This window comes from Pteropus vampyrus, unplaced genomic scaffold, assembly GCF_000151845.1.
Source record: "Pteropus vampyrus isolate Shadow unplaced genomic scaffold, Pvam_2.0 Scaffold384, whole genome shotgun sequence".
NCBI lineage: Eukaryota > Metazoa > Chordata > Mammalia > Chiroptera > Pteropodidae > Pteropus > Pteropus vampyrus.
In genome coordinates this window covers 1320488-1336635 of record NW_011889165.1, presented here as the reverse complement: position 1 = coordinate 1336635, position 16148 = coordinate 1320488, and positions in this window count along the sequence as shown.

The following is a 16148-nucleotide window of genomic DNA, read 5'->3' as shown; positions in this document are numbered from 1 at the left end:
CTTAGAGAGATTAAGTGACTTGCCCAAGGTTACAAAGTAAGTAGAAGTGCTGGGACCTGAAACCAGGTCTACCTGGTCCCGAAATCCATGCCCTTAACCACCATGTTATGTTGCTGGATATTTTTCTTGATTCCTTAACTTTCCTCCACTTCCCATTATGGCCTGCTCCCCTGCCCTAAATTCAAGACCATTTGGGTAGAGCTTTACCTAACTCTTGCCAGCTTTTTCCCTGTGAAGAGGATAGCACAACTGGCCAAGGACTCTTTCAAACTATACTGACCTCCATAGAACCATGGTTTGTCCACATTAATGTTTAGAAGAAATAATTATGTTAGTCCAGGAGCATCTGATACAACACCTCACCCACCTGATCAAACCTCCTGAGTAACTGCTGGCCCAAATCAGACCCAAATTCTTTAGACATTGTGATTTGAAGAGCTGATCATCTCAAAAAAGTCAGCGCTACAGCCTGATTGATTCCTAGCCCTGCCCATTCCTGATATACTTTCTCTCCGACCCTTTCCATGTAGCATGTCTCACTGGAAAGTCCACCTGGGTTATGGCAGACTCTGAGCTTTCATGATTCAGAAACTCAGTTTACCAGCTTGCTTAGGGCAGGTCATTTTTGGCAATGGTCCATTCTAATCATCTCAAAAAATGAAGTTCATGACTGATAATGTCAGCTTATTCATTTACAATTTTTCCCCTTTTTCCTTGTCATTTCACCTTGTTCCAGGGCATCTCATTTTAGAATTAGAACTTGAAGTCAGATTAGTCATCTAGGCTTGACAAGCCTAGAATTAAAGCAAAGGAAATTGAATTGTCTTAAACAATATTTCATTCGGACCCATTTCTGACTTCATGCCCTTTCCAGTGAACAGAACCCTCCTCCCTGCCAATAAATATGAAGATCTGGTTCAAGTCCAGGCTATGCCATTTATTATTTTGTTTCATGGTCAGTATCATGGAAGTAATGGTATCTTCTGTATGTTTAAATCAAGGTTACAGATAAGAATAGAGTTAAGTTGATTTTTAAAATTTGAAACCTTGTGAAACCAGCTTCTTGCAAGTCACCAATCTGATTGTTCATCCCCAACTGCCAGTTTTCTAGGGAAGGGTGTGGTTGCTTCACAAGCTTTATTGTGAACATGAATCTCCTGGGTGGGTCTGGGAGTCTGCATTTCTAACAAGTGCCCAAGTGAGGTAGATATTGCTGGCCTCACTTCAGAGCAAGATTTCAGATGTTTTTGGCAGATTTCTATGCAAATACTTAAGAGATCATGTGTTTAAAGATCAGCGTGACTTCTAAAAAGCCAAATCCCAAGGTCATTTTGTGTGCTCATCTTAGGCGACTGTTCCACACGGTTGAACTTCTCTGCTCTTTCTCTTTCCTTTGTCTTTCATGGCTTACTCTCTCTTAATTCTCTCTCTACATTTCTGACTGCTCCTCACCAGTGTCCCTTACAGAATTGTCTTGATTCATCTTTGGGCTCCATTTTTTGCCCTTTGATCATTTTATTCTCTGTGGATGATCCCAAGAGTTTTCTTCCATGTAAACTCTCCTTGTCTTGCCCAGCCTGACTTAATGGATCCCTCTCCTATACTCTCATTGCATCTTAAAAGGTTTTCTTTACCACATGATAGTTTTATTTTACTGCATGATGGTTCAATTAGTTTTTCATGGTCTGAACTTACATTTTTTTGAGAGCAGACGGTGCAGCTTTCCATTTTTGTGTCCTTTGTGCCCATCACAGTGCTCAGATTCCATAAGTGTTTGAATAATAAACAAAGGCAAACCTAGACTTTGGCGCAGACATCAGAAACAGCCATCTGAGCTGGCCAGATGGCAAATGTTAGTATTTGAACACCCTGTGGAAACACAGAGTGCACTTAAATTCTGTTGTGTATGCATATGTGTGTGTAAATTACCTTTCTGGGTAGTCTCAAGATACCAGTAGCATCTGGGGAAGACACCTGAGCCATGTTTCCTCTGTAAATTATTTCTGGGCTCCTTTTTCAGACTTAAACAATAGGCTGTCAGAATTGTCAAAAAGAGGAAGCGTATTTCTTATGGGAAAAATTATTTGTCATGCTCTTCTATTGTAATAAAACAAAGTGAATCCTTTCAGAGAAGGAACGTTGTAGTCTTGCCAAAATTGTGGTTTCCAAGGAAAGTTTTACTACACTCGCCTTCAAAGAGAACTCAGAAGGCCAGGTAAATGATTGCCAGCAGGTGAGATGTTTGCAGTCCAAATCTCACATAGGTTGGATTCAATTCAATCCAATGAGCAATATTCAGTAGAAATTTTCTTTGTGTCAGGCTAGTGTTAGTTTAGTGATAGAAAGATAAAAAAGACATGGTCCCTACCCTCAGAGAGCTCATAGTCTAGTTGACACATGAGATATTTAGACAAATAAGATCAACTCAATGTGATGTGTGTTTAATAAATATATACAAAGTACTATAGATTGGAAAGGACAGAATAATTGGAATTATAGAAGAAAATAAATTTTGGAAAGTTCTCCATCCCAAAATGCATATCATCTTTTGGATTGCCCATTAAAAATTAAACTCCAAATATTACCCACCATATTTATGTACACAAATCAGATTTAAGTTAATATTTTTAGTGCCTGTGATATGTTCACCATGCCCTCAAGAAGCTTTTGATGTAGGGTCATATATATAAATAAGATTTAATAGAATGGAAAATGACGGGGTCATTAGAGACGCAAGCAACATGTCATGAGAACATAGAGGGGGGCAGTAATAAACTCTGAGAGATGTGGAAACTTTTACCAGGGCATACTGGAATTTGGAATGTTTTAATCTATGCCTCCCCATGATGGCTGTGGTCTCTCAACCTATGTTTGAGATCTTCTTTGTTAGACCTTATAAAACCAAAGTCCTTAGGGGTGATGGCACAATATGTAGGCCATTTAGTTCTCTTGGGGATGTAAATTGAGGGCAGCCAAATAGTAGCTTTGTTGCTGGGAAGACATGAAGGAAGCTGGTGCAGCCATGTTTGGATTTGGAGAGAAGATAAGTAAAGCAGAGCAGGAGAGAGAAGGGGAGAGAAGAGGGAGGAAGAGGGAGAAAAGAAGGAGAAGGAAAAGGAGAAGGAGAAGAGAAGAAGGAGGAAGAGGAAGAGAAGAGGGAGAAGAAATAGAAGGAGAAGGAGGAGGAACTATAGTAGTAAAGGGAAGAGAAGAAAAGAGATGGGAAGGGAGAGGAAGGGTAGAAGAGATGATGGAAACAGAAACAGAGATGAGAATGGATGAGTGTTTTGTTGAGGAGTCTTTGGTTGCAAGTTCCTAAATTTAATTTGAGCTTGTTAAATGGAAAATAAGACTTTATTTGAGGAGCCAGATACAGGGATATCATAGAATCCAAGGGTAGAAATGCAGCTGCACCACAGGAAGGGATTGAAACCAGAAACTGAAAAAGTTGTCAGAGTCTGGCTGGTTCTTACCCCATTTTGGCTTCAACTTTTCTGTTTGCAGACTGGCCTTCTCTGCTAATTGGTTCACCTTGTGGGCACCCCATAACTTTCAGGTTTATATTTTCCTTGATCAAGACACCAGGCCATACTGAATTAGAATCTCACTTTTGGTCTTACTTCCAAATTACCCCAGAGGATTCCAAGTATCTCCTTTTGGCCTAATACTTGTGGCCTCAGAGTAAAAGCAGGTTATGGGACTTGTACATGGCTGTTGGGGGCTCACTCTTGTATGAAAGGGGCAATAAAGAGGTCAGCCATAACTAAGAAGCCAGCCACCTTCAAAGGTTTATGCTAAAACAAGAACACCACAGGTCGGGGAGAGAACTGACTTTCCGGCTCTTGTTTGTGTTTCCTTTGTGAAGGCCCTCTGTTCTCTCGTGAGATCTGGATTCCTTATATAAATCCCACTTTATTAAGCTAGCTTCTGTGGGTTTCTAGTTCTTGCAACAGAAGAGCCTTCACTAAGATTTCAACAGGCAGAGAAAGGGTGAAAGTGGGCACTCCAAATTCAGGCAATGGCATTAATAAAAGCAAAGGAGAGCAAAAGTTCATGGTTGACTGAGAAGAGTTCTGCAAATGGGCATTGCAGCATCGGGTGTGGAAAATGAGGCTAGAAAGGTCATTTGGAAACTGGTCATCTCAACCTTAGAAGTTCCTCTCATGGTAGTTTGGAGTAGACAGAGGGAGCCTGGCAGGTTTTTGAATAGCAGAGTGATGGTATCTGACAAATTGGTATTGTGACTCTTCTTAGAGAGTGACAAGTACCCATCTGTGCCATAAGTTTGGTAGTGGTTGGACTCTAATTTCAGTGTTACATAATGGACAAAATTCCACTTTTAACTCAAGTTGAATTGCACACTGAAAACATCACAGATACCTCATTTGCTGACTCTTTGCCAAAATGTACTGGGTACCTGTAGTTGATGCTATTGGTGCCCAACCCAGGTCCCCTTTACCTGCTGGTATGTGCATCCTCCAGCGGCTGAAAGTGCTGTAGCTGAGGGCTTTACATCTGTGACCCTCCCTGGTGTCACCTCACTTGGAGATACATGGCAGTTTCCACTGCTTGATTCCCAACCCCCACTCCCACCCCCGCCCCACTGGCCAGTGAATGATTTATGGGGGTACAACAGACTGGCCCCTTTACCTCAAGGTAGGACAATGCTGCTCTATGATTTGTGCATAGAGCACAAATCATAGAGGATCAGACCAAACTGTCTATCACCTGAGACCACATCCTTGCTCAGCAGCTTCCTCTTGCCTATCCTGCTTCCCTCACTAGCTTACAGATTTTTCCTGAAGAGCCTGCCCTCAACAGATCACAGGCATCCAAATTCCTTTCTCAAGTCTCTGCTTCAAAGAATCTTCCCTAAGACAGTGCCATTTATTTCAGTAGACATCCAAAAGTTATATAGGTTGCTGTGTTTTTACTTCATAGAACATAGTGGTCAAGAGCTCAGGCTCTGAAATAAGACCCACCTGCATTCAAATATTGGCCCTGCTGCCTAATAGCTTCCTGTCTGGACAGATTGCTCAGTCTCAGGTATCCTAATTTGCAAAATGTATCCTAATAATATCCTAATAATGCAAACCTAAATTGGGATAATAATAGCACTTAGGGTTGATGTGAGGATTAGATAAGATAACATATGTGAGGCACTCAGCCTAGCACTCAAAGTAAAGAGCTCATTAGTTACTATTATCCTTACTTCAAAGTTTTCTCTTTGATAGAGCTACTGCATGTAGTTATATAGATTATGCACTGCAGGGGTGGAGGGTGGGGATGGGGTGGGGTGGCGGGTCCATATCTAAGGAGTAGATTTACATTTTTATTATTACAGTATTCAACAATTGGAAGTACATGTCTTGGGGAAGAGAAGCTTCCTAATTGTTACAAAGGTATGGTATGTATTAGCAGCAGAGTGGTCTGAGGTGGAGTTCAGATTTCTTTTTTTGTGCCCTCCATCAGTTTGAAACTGTTGCTTCCAATGTAGTCTTGACTCTGGTTACACTTGGAACAAGCTGGCATAGTCCTTCTCTTTACAGCTGTTCTAGAGCTCAGTGGTAACCAATGACTGAATTTGTCTGAAGCCTGTGGCTCAGAAATTGCTGCTTCTACTTAGACTAATGTCTACGTTACCTTAGTCATCTGAGGACCTGTGCTTTGTCATGATCTAAGAGAGGTGATGCCTGAGCTACAGAAGGAGGCACGGAGATAGGCCTAGCAAGGAGGATGGGTAAGGGGGAAGCAGAGGTGAGCTGCTGGCAGGGTTAGGTCTGCATGTCTGGTATGCTGTTATTGATTCTCACTGGGCCTTGAGGTGGAGGAATAACAGACAAAGACACTGTCATAGTTAGCATAACATGACCAAAAATACCCAGGCACCTTTCCTGTGGAAAAATTTCCCCAGAAAGGGGCTCTCTGCTGTGGAGAGCTCTGCTTCCAGTGCCTAGCCTTTTCCCAAGGTGCCAACCAGGCACAGATATGTTCTCACCCCTCTGGCCATTGCTTGTCAACCCAGTTGCGGTGGTGGTAGCAGTCCTGTCTTCCAGTTCACAGAAGTGACAGTTTAGAGCCACGTGGCTGAGCATATGGCTTAATTCAGCCAAAATTTGTCAGTTTTCAGGAATAGCTTCCCACCTGGTCACTGGATTCAGTGTGAGAGGTGGCAGTGCTGCATTTGATGGCAACTACGGGATGGGGAGGAGATTGTTGAGAGGTGTTCTCACCACATTTCTGTGGCACAAGCTGGTATAAGCCAGCACCAGAGGAAACCGGGTCGTAGGGAGAATGTTGACAGATCTGGCAGGCTAGTGCTTTGTACTGAGGAAAACACACCTTTTCTTAAAAGTAACCTGATCTGAAGAGTAGCATGGAGTGTTGCTGTAGTTGGAATACATACCTCTTGGAGAAACAAATGACCTCATTGTTTAATACAGCAAGAGAGCTGCACTCTTCCTGTGTCCTTTCTGGCTGGCCAACCTTCACACAGCACATCCTTCCCAACTAATAAAATGAAAAATATTTTTACAAAACCACAGCCTACAGACTTCAGATCTTGACTTGCAAATTCGTACCTGGCTAGGGGTCTTACCTCAGGTAATATATGAGGAAGTTTAACCTAACTTCTGAATTGTTGCTTCTTAAGGGGCAGAATCATGGCAAGCCGAGTATTTACAGATACCCAGTCAGAGAATTCAAAGAATTCTACTGTATCAGACACTCACTTGCTCCTATAAGACCATCCCACACTTGGTGAACCAGCTATTTTGAGAGATCGTGGCTGGGTTTCCCAAGTGGGAAAGGACAGACTCCTCATCTCTGCTCCCTTAGGTGGGGAAGCAGGGGACAGGGCGTCTTCCTCCTCCTCATCGATCCTTCAGAGCAGAGCACATGGCTTGGCTGTCAGTGTCATCAGAGTTAGATACAAGGCCTTCAGAACATGCCTGCACAGCCCCAGGCAGGGAGTGGGGTCAGGATGCCTTGTCCTTCAGTCTGGATCACTTACTTCACATAACCTGGATTTGTGCAACCTCCTGAAAGAAGAAAGCTGATTGTGGTCTTTGGATATGTGTCTCCTCCTAAGTGGCTGCCACACTGGGTAGAAACAGAGCCACAGCTGAAATGTGGCTGAGGAGAGCCTGGACTGCCCCATCTTCATCATGCTTGCTCACCAACTTGCAAAGCGTAAGGGTCTGCAACTGTTTCAAAAATGAGACTGGAATTTGGAAAGCCTTTTCCTCCCTTCATATCTGTCTTTTTATTTTTTAGTTTTTTGCATCGTGTGTTCACCACCCAAAGTCAAGTCTTCTGTCACCATATATTTGATCCCATTTACCCTTTTTTACCTTCCCCCTCGCCTCTTTCCCTCTGGTAAACACTAAACTGTTGTCTATGTCTGTGAGTTTTTGTTTGTTTGTTTGTCTTATTTGCTTGTTGCTTTCAGTTTTATATGCCTTTTTATATTAAGAGTTAGAGCAAGTAAACTAATCCCATAGGACAAAGGTCCAGGTTCTGCTGGGGAGAAGGGAAAAGAATCAAACCTACTCAGAATAAGTTCACTGCATAGAACTGTGTTTCACTTCGAGCCAATATTCGGAGAGGTCTCATGGGCTGTGAAGTCCAATTAAAACAGAGCTGGGCACAGTAAGAGGCTAACAGACATGCATGATTGTGAGAACCAGGATTTTAGTGGGGAAAGAAAAAAAGCCAAGGAGAAGCCAAGGCCAATTATCAGAACTGCTAATTTTTACCAACCTAATCATTAATGAATACCATGTTTCTGAAAAGAATGTTAAGAGAATAATTGTGTTCCAAGGGCTTGAAACTGCTAAACTCTGAAGTTGTACAATTTGTGCAAATTAATATGATAAAAAGAGACAATTAAGGTTTATAATTAACAGATAAATATAAATGATCTGCTGAAGACAATCTAAGTTTCTGCTCTGTCTTACCAAGCAGTATAATTGATTTTTATAAATGCTAATTTACAGTACATGCTCTGTTAACCATTTACACAAAGAAAAGCACACGGAGTAAATGGAAGTCAAGAAGGGATGCAAGCCAAATAACTAGATCTAGCCAGGGAGAAGAAATAGAAAATCATGCCAAGTGTTAGAATGTGACTTTGAAAGGGGAAAGATACCGTCCAACAACAATCTTCCTCCAGTCTCCTCTCGATCGTCCACTCCCTTGGAGCAAAAACACCCCTCGACAGCCTATACAAATGCAATTAAGTTTTCCTCTATTATTTCTGTGCCATTCAGAATTGGCTAGCTGGAGTTTCCTGAAATTCATGGGCTATGGGACAGGTGTAATGATCTGACTCAAAATATAGGCTATATGTGTAAATAAAATGCCCTTCCACAGAGATAAGTTTTCCAGGTAAGGGCAGCTGAACTGTCTAGAGAGAGGCCTGTATCACTTCTGATCAGGAGCAGCCTGCCACACATATCAGATGCTGTGGACAGAGGACACCCATGGTGACTCACATGTGAGCTGCAAACCGCATGTCACAAGGGCCCACACTCCAGGCTGCAGCAATATGAGATGCAGCTGCCTCTCACGGGGCAGCTCACACAGGGCATGCTCCACAGTCAGCACCAGCAGGGATTTAGATGTTTAATGGTGGACAATGAGCCTCCTGAGCCACTCCAAAGAGATGAGACAGTTCATCACGAAACATTCATTTTCTGATGGGGAAGGGATGAGGGTGAAAAGAGCAAAGGGGAGTGAGAAGGCATTGAGAAGAAAAGAGAATGAGAGAAATAGAATGCTCTGTGTGTCCTCGTTACACTACATGCCTCCTGATGACAGAGACTGTGTATGTTTTATTTTTGCCAGCCGGCACAATGTTCTTTCTATGATCGAAACTCAAGAAAGATTTCTTTTTTTTCCTTTTTCTTTTTTTTTTTTTAGCAATGAGTATAGAGGTCTGGTAATTCATATTCTTTATCAAAGAAATCCCCAAAATATGATTTTTTAAAATTTTGTCAATATAAGAGCCTAGAGATTCTTACCTGAGTCTGATTTTGAGTTTTCAAATTGAAATCAGCAAGAGGCAAACAGAAAGTGGATGAAGAGAGCATTGAAGGAATCTGGAGAGGAGCATTGCTGTTGTAAGACTTAGGTTTGGTAAAGTTAGGGACTGACTTTTCAGTTACTGTTCCTTCTAACCATGCTCCTTTAACCTGTTTCCTGGTGAGTTATGAGTCCCTCCAAGCATTTCCAAATGTCACTTGCTGGCGAACATGACATCTTCCTTGACGCTTCTGAAATTCCTGAGATGGAAATGGTTCCCGTCTTCAAGTTTAGAGAAGCTATTCTCAACAGTGCTTTTCTCTGATAGAGATGTGAAGAAGCATCCCCCTGGTAAAACAATATGTGACAAGAAAAAGACGTAATATTGTCAAAATAGCGGTACCAGCATTATACATCAAACCTGGTGATAAAATAAATGCTTTTATAAAATAAATGGGTGTGAGTGTTACATTGCACTTCACTGAGTGTCACCTCTTGTAAAGTATATGATAGAGCTGAGACTCCTCATCTCAGCTCTTGAGGACAATACCGTTTCTCTGGAAAGAATCGATTCTTTCAGCAAAGATGTACCGTAGCTTCTGTGTGCTGGGCACGGAGAGAAGCACAAAGGACGCACAAATAAGCCCAGCAAGGGCCCTGCTCACAAGGAGCTGGTCGTGTACCCAGGATGAGAAACATGTAATTGATACCGTTCCAGAAAGCAATGGAAATGCAGACAAGAGAGATGAGGGGGAAACTTCAAGAAGTGTTGAATAAGCAGAATCTTTCCTAGTAAAAGAGCAAGGAAAAGTTATTTTAGGCAGCATTGTATAAAAGAAGGCAGAGGCCAATGTCGTAAGCCCAATCGCCATGCCTACTGAGTCTCATTTCCAGATAAAGCTGATAAAATAGTATAGTGTTTCATCAGATTATAGTGTTATAATCTGGTCAAATATCGTGTAGTAGTCCTGGCTGTGCTGTGAGGGAGGAAGGCAAAGGTGCACAGGACACTAGTCTGTGCCTGTGTGGTAAAGCAAACGCTGAGGTCAATGCTTACATGTAAGTGTCTCGCCCCTCTTAGTGGGGCCTAAGATTAGTTTATGACATCTGCTGCCGCTAATGGTTCTTTGTTTGACTTATCCACGTCGGTTGAGATATAGTTGTTTTGAAACAGACATCCTTGGCTATATTAATGACATAACAAAACTTCCTTCCTCTGTGGAATTTAAATATTAATGCTGCAAATAATTTATCAAGAGAAAACTTAGCTTTGTAATGAAAAGATGTGACTGACCTTATTTCATTTTTTCCAATTATTAGCTAATGATAGTAGACAAGTCATTTTACATCTTTGAGTCTCAGTTTCTTTTATGAAACAGATATATAGAGGAATAGCAATATATATGGACATATTTTGTAAACTGTAAAGAATAACTTTTAAAATTTAAATATGAATAAAGAATGACTTAAAGAAAAAAGGCTGAGGCATGAAGTATCAGAGCTGTTTGGGGAAAGGAGACTCTAGCCCTGGAGAGCAGAGAAAGGTGAGACTCAAAGTTAGGTTAGGGGTCTTGTGAGGGGTCATGATGCTGCTGAAGAGTTTAGACTTTTTCTCTAGGTAACGGAGGGCCGTAAAAGTTATAAAGGGCAGGAGCGTGGAGGTATACAGAGGCCTGAGGTGGAACCCTGAGGAGGCTGTGCCAGCAGCCAGAGGAACAAGAGAAGAGAGAGGATCCAACGGATTGTAGAGCAGAGGTTTCCTGGTCTGATGACCAGTTGACTAAATAGAAGGGCCAAGGGGAAGGATAAGCTATGTTTTGGCAGATTTTAGGATAATCTGCAAATCAAATTATACTTTCTTTTGCTAACAGAGAATGAATTAATACTGGCCCTGAAAGTCCGTATTGCAAAAGAGCTCCACTTTACTTAATTTTAAAGTGTTCTTAGAATCATTTAGTTTGACACTATATTGGAGGTTGCCGGATCCATAACTTACTTTGAACCAAATAATGTGCCTTGTTTCAATGTTCACCTGAATCCCAGCTTGAGGCTCTCACAAAAGTTAGTTACTCCTTACATAGCACCATGAAAGTGTACATATAGAGAGGTGATAGGTAAGAGTGGTTACAGCTCAAGGCTAGTGTATCGAAGTCTGTTTGGTCTGGGTCAGACCTGAGCCAGTGATTGAAGGACAGCATATATCCCTCCAAAGTAGCCTATGTTCTCTGAAGTGATTTACCATGTGAGGGACAGTATCAGGTAATTTTGGATAGGAAAGTTCAAAAGTTGGGCAAGCAAAGCTCTGGATTGAAAGCCTGTCTTTCTTCATGAGAAATAGGAGAGCTTTAATTTGGTTCCCAGAAACTTCTGTAACCGAGACTAATGCTGTGACCCATAAACCTTATCGGGTTTGCCACTAGCTTGAGTTACTGGAGTATGTGATGGAGGGAAGGGTGAGCAAGGGTCCACATGCCTTATAAAGACCTCTTAACAACGAGCAGCTGTGCAGATCCACTGGAAGCCTTTAAGTTTCACAACGAACTATTTTATATGTACAAGTTGTTAGATTGTTTTAGGCAGTTTGGACTGCTTTTGACTTAATTGCAACCCCTCTGGGGATCTGTGCCAAGGTACCACTCTCCACTAGCCACATAGAGAATGACCCGATAGTGCCTTTAGTTTCCTCTAAATACAATCTATTGATTTTCTTTCTCCCACAGTAAGCAGGGCAATCTTGGTTATTCCAAAGCAATTAGGTAGAGTATTTGCTTGGACTCTTCTTCAATCTTGAAGGGTTCTATTTACTCTCTTCCATTATAACCTTAAAGCTTTAGTCCTTTATATAGCCAAGAGTTGCTTTTCTGCATCAATAAGCAAAAGCATTACAATATTAATAACCCTTGGCCACGGGTTTAGCTTCCTCACTTTCTTCCCATGCTTGGATGATTTCCTTCGCATTTGAAGTAATCAATAGTGGCCTGAAATTCATTTAGGCTCTCATACACTCCATAAAGTTTCCAAAATAAGCCAGTGGCAAGCATTTAATTAGCTCATTTTGTTTCTGCCAGGGCAGAGATGCAGACTTGAGGAGTCCAAGAACTGGTACACAATATAGCTGTTACTGAAAACTTCATGCCTTGGCAGGAATTAGAAATGGGATTCAGAAGACTAACAATTCTGCCCTTATCACCCTCTCTGTGGCTTTGGACATTTCTTTGCCAATATGGACCCCCATTTTCTTTTGGGTAAAAGGAGTAGGTGCCACTAGTCTTTTAGGCAAATTCTTCCAGCAGCAGGGCCCATTAGAAGTACCAGTTACCATGCCAATGCTGAGGATAAAAGATGTACAAGGCATAGCCAAATGAGGAAAGAGAGAGACAGGCATAGTGACAAGTACTTTCCCCTGCCTGGGAAGGGCTCTGCTGCAGATGGGTGGAGAGTGCAGTGGGGTTGCCTACAGAGCTGTCCCTGGGACAGCTCTAGACTGAGGACACAGGAGCTATAAGGCTTCTTTTTTTCCTGTGGTCTTCATAGCTGGAGAATATTTATTTTCTCTCCATGCCCAGTGAACGATATTTATTCCCATACCCTGCAAAGCCTCTGAAAAAGGAAATATCTTTTAGGATGTTTATGCTAGGTTTTTTGCTGATAGCTATCAGTGGTTGTGAAGTCACAGCACTTCTGTCAAGATGAACCAATGATGAGTCTCATGCACACACAGGAAAAGGCTGCAGCGTGTTCTAGGTGGATAGGAAAGTGATATTGGATGGCCTGGCTAGGCCTCCAGCTACAGACAGGCAGGAAAGCCTGGAAGGGCAATCACAGGCTGAAGGTGAGAAGAGTTTCTGGCTCTTTCGTTGGTTCGTGAAAAAAGCTACAGATCTGTGATCCTGGAATAACACCCCCACTGCGTTTGCATATCTCCTGTGTGGGAATCTAACCCATGTTTCCGCTGTGGAAAAATACCGCACAGGCAGCAGGGCTCTGTTCCCCACATCTAGTCCCACTTCTTCACCTTATTAACGGTTTATTTAGGCTTCACCTTGATCCAGAAGAGTGAAGAAATTTACATAAATGTATACATAATAAAATAAAACTTAAAGTAAGGAGGTACTGCTGAAGTGTGTATAAAATACTGACCCTTCCAAAGTGTTCATGCCTTTTGACTTTGCAATGATATTCCTAGAAATTTATCCCAAAGATTTTAATTAAAGTCTGCTCAAAGATTTATCTTTGTTTTTCATATACTTGTAACTTCTTTGTTCTGCTTTTTAAATTGTGAAATATCTTAATAGAGGAGTGTAAAAAATGTATACGTATAGTTAAGAGAATAATAATAAAGCAAACACTTGAGTACCCACTGCTCAGGTTAAAATAAAGAGCACCGATGGTGTTTTAGAAGACTTTGGGTCCTCAAACTGCTGCATCCCTACCCCATTCCCCCCCAAATCTCTTATACATGGGCAACACTAAAATGATCATTTTCTGTAATCATTCCATTGCTTTTCATTATAATTTTACCATATATAAATATATCCCTAAATAACATATAACTTTGTTTTGCCTTTTTTGAATTCTGTGATTGACTTCTTATTCTAAATATTATGTTATTGAGATTTTAAAATATCGATGCATACAACTAAATTTCATTGATTTTTTTTCTCTGTTCTATAGTATTCCAATATTTGAATACACCACAGTTTATTTATCCACTCTACAATCGATGTATAGTTTGTTTCCCGTTTTTGCTATTATGAGCAATGCAACGTTTACTATTATTGTACATGTAACATATGATACACATATAAGAGATTCCCTAGGGTATATACTTAGGAGTGAAATTGCTGGGCTGTAAAGCAGGTGGTCAACTTTACTAGGTATGGAGAGACAAGTGGGGTTGTTTGCTAAATGCCCCTGGGAGTTCAGTTTGCCTAGTGCCAAGAGAGCTGGGATGGAGAGTTGCCCTTTCCCTAGAAGAAGGTGCTGTGCCCCTTCCCAGTTTCCCCAAGGTCATGGAATGCTAGTGGTGTTGCCAGACAATTCTGTGAGTAACTGGCATCTAAATTCAGATTGTTGGACATTGATCAATGCCCCCCACCCCCAACTGAACACACACATTCTTTTACCTATTAGCAAGGCTGTTCTCATGGGGTCCTACCTCTGAAGTAGAGTCCCCTGGTATATCCAGCACTACCTTGGCCCTTCACATCTCTTTGTGGAAGACTGAGCTACCAGTGAACCGTGTATGTTTTGCTGACCTTTTGCTTTCAGTTTCCCTAACAAAGTCAGTTCTGTGCCTATACATAACGATTTTGTTTGACTTAAACACCTTTTCATGCTAGGTAATGATAAACTATTTTCCAACATGACTGCTCCAGTTTAGCTCTCTGCTGTGGATGAAGTCCTTTTGCTCCATGTCCTCACCAATGCATGTTATTTTAAATTTTAAATTTAAAGACTTTTACATTTTTGTCAATCTTGTGGCTATAAAATTAAAACTCATTATAGATTAATTTGTATTTTCTTGATTGCCAATGAAATTGAACATCCTTTCATATGTTTATGAGTCATTCAAATTTCCTCTTTTGTGAAAGTGTTCATTCAAAGCTCTTTTCTGAGTTGTTTGCCTTTTAAAAAATGGATTCATATGAGTTATTTATATATTTTGGTTATGATCCCTTTGTGGATTATATGAATTGCCAATGTTTTCTCCAGTTTTATGATTTGTCATTTCTCCTTTATTATGGGATCTTTTATAAACAGAATTTCTTAATTTTAAGGCAGTCAAATTATTCAGCTTTTACTTATGGTTTATATTTTTGGTCTTTACAAACTCCTTGTCTATCCAAGTGCAATTAAGTTATTTTCCTATATTTTCAATTAAAGGTTTTGTATTTTACTGTTTGATTTTGGGACTTTAATCCCAGAGTTGATATTTGTGTGTGGTGGGAGTCTAATTTTATATTTTCCATATGGATAATTGCCCAGCACCATTTACTGAAAAGTTTATTTTTTCCTTGACTGATTTCCTTGACTTACAAGATCAACTATGTTAGACATCAAATATCCATATGTGTATGTGACCATTTTTGGAGTCATTATTTCATCCCATCAATCTGTTTGTCTTTTCTTGTACAAATACTACACTGCACCAATGTTTACAGTTTATAGAAAGTATTACTATCTGGTAGAAATAATTACCTAATCATGTCCTTCAGCAATAGGATTTTGCCTCTTTTTGGAATTTTGTAGTTCCATATAAATTTTAGAATCAGCTTGTGAAGTTCCACAAACAAATAAACAAAAGGTTGGGATTTTGATTGAGATGACCTCAATTTGGAAAAAGTTGACATCATTAAATTATTGTGTTTTATAATCCACAAACATGGTATGTCTACTTTTATTTAGATTTTTAAAAATATCTTTTAAAAGGTTTATAATTTTCTTCATTAAGATACTTTTTAAGTGCTATTGAGACTAGTATCTCTTAAAATTTTTTATTTTATTTTTGTTGATACGTGGAATGCAATTGATTGTTGCATATTCTTATGAACTCTAGTGATTTATTTGTAGAGTTATTTTCTACATACACAGTCATATTATCACTAAATAATGATTGTTTTATTTCTTCTTGTTATGCCTTTCTCTGTTGACCAGGCACAGTATGGTGTTGAATAGGACGGGAGATAATGGAAACCCTTGTCTTGTTCTTGATCTTAAAGGAAAGTTTTTGACATTTCATTATTAATACATTGTTTGCTATAGATTTAGCTTTGAAAATGCTTTATTAATACAGGGGAAGGGAGTTCCCTTTTAGTCCAAGTTTAAGATTATTCTTTATTATGAATGGATGCTATATTTTATTATATACTTGTTCTTTGCATGGATTCAGATGATTATATAATTCTTTTCATTTAATTGTTAATATGAATATTACATTATTCACATATTTCTAATGATAAATCATCCTTACATTCTTGAGATAATTCCAATCTAATTACCATGCGTTATTTTTTTTGTACATTGCTTTAATCAGTTTTCTAATGTTTTTAATATTTTTGCATCTATGATCATGAATAAGATTGGCTTATAGTGGTTTCCTTACTGTTCTTGACAGGTTTTGA